This window comes from Tasmannia lanceolata, unplaced genomic scaffold (assembly GCF_043159265.1).
Source record: "Tasmannia lanceolata isolate RefF3 unplaced genomic scaffold, GAP_Taslan_0.1 ptg000119l, whole genome shotgun sequence".
Lineage (NCBI taxonomy): Eukaryota > Viridiplantae > Streptophyta > Magnoliopsida > Canellales > Winteraceae > Tasmannia > Tasmannia lanceolata.
The window spans coordinates 539,536-542,500 of record NW_027518795.1 but is presented as its reverse complement, the minus strand read 5'-3'; positions in this window follow the sequence as shown (position 1 = coordinate 542,500).

Below are 2,965 nucleotides of genomic sequence, written 5' to 3'. Positions count from 1 at the left end.
GATTTTGGGCGTTTTTGCCTGGATAGGCTAAGGAATGGGCATGCTTTGGGCGTTTTTGCCCGGATAGGCACCGGAATGCTTGGCCTTGGCTTGTCCTAGCAAGGCATTGCTGGGTTGGGCTCCCTTGGCCTTTTGGGCGCCTTGGACGATGTCTTGCGAAGACCATGGGCACAAGGCCATGGCATATGGTGAGGAAAGGACCACGGTTGCCAAGGTTAGGCACCGGAATGCTTGGCCTTGGCTTGCCCTAGCAGGGCATTGCTGGGTTGGGCTCCCTTGGCCTTTTGGGCGCCTTGGACGATGTCTTGCGAAGACCATGGGCACAAGGCCATGGCATATGGTGAGGAAAGGACCACGGTTGCCAAGGTTAGGCACCGGAATGCTTGGCCTTGGCTTGCCAAAGCAGGGCATTGCTGGGTTGGGCTCCCTTGGCCTTCCGGGCGCCTTGGACACTGTCTTGGGAAGACCATGGGCACAAGGCCATGGCATATGGTGGGGAATGGACCACGGTTGCCAAGGCTAGGCATATAGAGAGGAATCGCATTTTTGCCCGGATAGGCACCGGAATGCTTGGCCTTGGCTTGCCATAGCAGGGCATTGCTGGGTTGGGCTCCCTTGGCCTTCCGGGGGCCTTGGACGCTGTCTTGGGAAGACCATGGGCACAAGGCCATGGCATATAGTGAGGAATGGACCACGGTTGGCAAGGCTAGGCATATAGAGAGGAATGGACCACGGTTGCCAAGGTTGCGCAAGTTTTGGGCATTTTTTGCCCGGATATGCCCAAGTATGCCCCGATAGGCCCGTTACGCCCCGGTATGAACGCGTATGCCCGGATAGACTCGGTATGCCTTGGGATACATGCGTATGCCCCGATAGGCTTGGTACGCCCCGATATGCGCACGTGTGCCCCAGTAGGGCTCGGTATGCCCCGGTATGTACGCGTGTGCCCCGATAGGCCCGGTATGCCCCGATAGGCCCGGTATGCCCCGATATGCACACGTGTGCCCCAATAGGGGTCGGTATGCCCCGGTAGGTACGCGTGTGCCCCGTAATGCACGTTTCGCAGATCTCCCCGCATGTCCCGCCCCTATATGTAATACTTACTTACTTACTTACTTTCTTGCTTGCTTGCTTGCTTGCTTGCAATGGTTGGGAGTGCCCGGCATGCCCCGCTGCAGAGACCAAGGGCGCAATGACTTGGCACCGCGGATGCCGGGACTCCGGCACTTCCCGTGGCACTGATGGTTGGTTCCAAAGACAAAAGGCCGTGCAAGGCCACCGCACCGCGGATGATTTTGCTCGTGCTGGCGCCGTTGTGTGGCCAAAGAACATGCGCGAATGCTCGTGTCGGAAGGGTTGGTGTCCTGGCCCCGCGGGTGTCACGAATGCTCGGTTGCGAAGACCATGGGACCAGAGCCATGGCACGTCGGATGATGGCTCCAGCTGGCGCCCCGGCACTTTCTGTGGCATTGATGCTCGGTTTCAAAGACAAACGTGCGCAGGGCCAGGGGACCGCGGATGACTGCTCGTGCTGGCCCCGTTGGGCGGCATTGATGGTCGGTTGCAAAGAAAATGCGCGATTGCTCGTGTCGGGGCCCGGCAAGCCAAGGCCAAGCGAGCCATGGCACGTCGGATGATGGCTCCAGCTGGCGCCCCGGCACTTTCTGTGGCATTGATGCTCGGTTTCAAAGACAAACGTGCGCAGGGCCAGGGGACCGCGGATGACTGCTCGTGCTGGCCCCGTTGGGCGGCATTGATGGTCGGTTGCAAAGAAAATGCGCGATTGCTCGTGTCGGGGCCTGGCAAGCCAAGGCCAAGCGAGCCATGGCAACGCGGATGATGGCTCGCTAGTGCTGGCGCCGTGCACAGTGGCCTCGCACACTCGCCCTGCACGCTTCCCTTGCACGCAGCCTTGCACACTAGCCTCGCATGCGAGCCTTGCACCCTAGCCATGCAAACTAGCCTTGCACGGTAGCCATGCACACAAGCCGTGCACATTAGCCATGCGCACAAGCCCCGCACACTAGCCTTGCGCACAACCCTTGCACACAAGCCATGCACTCGAGCAATGCACACAAGCCTTGCACTCAAGCAATGCACACAAGCCCTGGACACTAGCCTTGCACACGGGCCTGGCACACAAGCCTTGGGCACTAGCCTTGCGCACTAGCGTTCCACATGAGCCTTGCACACTAGCCTTGGACACTAGCCTTGCACACAGGCCTTGCACACTAGGCATGCTTGGGCGAGCTGATCCCGCATCAAGTCGACGGGTCTAGGCATTCTTGGGCGCAGATCCCGCATCGTCTCGTCGCGTCTGGGCGCAAACACGTCGCGTCTCGTTGCGTCTTCAGAAGTCGTCGCTAACAGCACCTTTGGTTGCCACTGGTGGTTAGGCTGGTTGGTTGCGCAAACCCTATAGGAGGGTGGCATGCTGGTGGGCGTTTTTGCCCGGATAGGCACTAGAATGTGCAGATTTTGGGCGTTTTTGCCTGGATAGGCTAAGGAATGGGCATGCTTTGGGCGTTTTTGCCCGGATAGGCACCGGAATGCTTGGCCTTGGCTTGTCCTAGCAAGGCATTGCTGGGTTGGGCTCCCTTGGCCTTTTGGGCGCCTTGGACGATGTCTTGCGAAGACCATGGGCACAAGGCCATGGCATATGGTGAGGAAAGGACCACGGTTGCCAAGGTTAGGCACCGGAATGCTTGGCCTTGGCTTGCCAAAGCAGGGCATTGCTGGGTTGGGCTCCCTTGGCCTTCCGGGCGCCTTGGACACTGTCTTGGGAAGACCATGGGCACAAGGCCATGGCATATGGTGGGGAATGGACCACGGTTGCCAAGGCTAGGCATATAGAGAGGAATTGCATTTTTGCCCGGATAGGCACCGGAATGCTTGGCCTTGGCTTGCCATAGCAGGGCATTGCTGGGTTGGGCTCCCTTGGCCTTCCGGGGGCCTTGGACGCTGT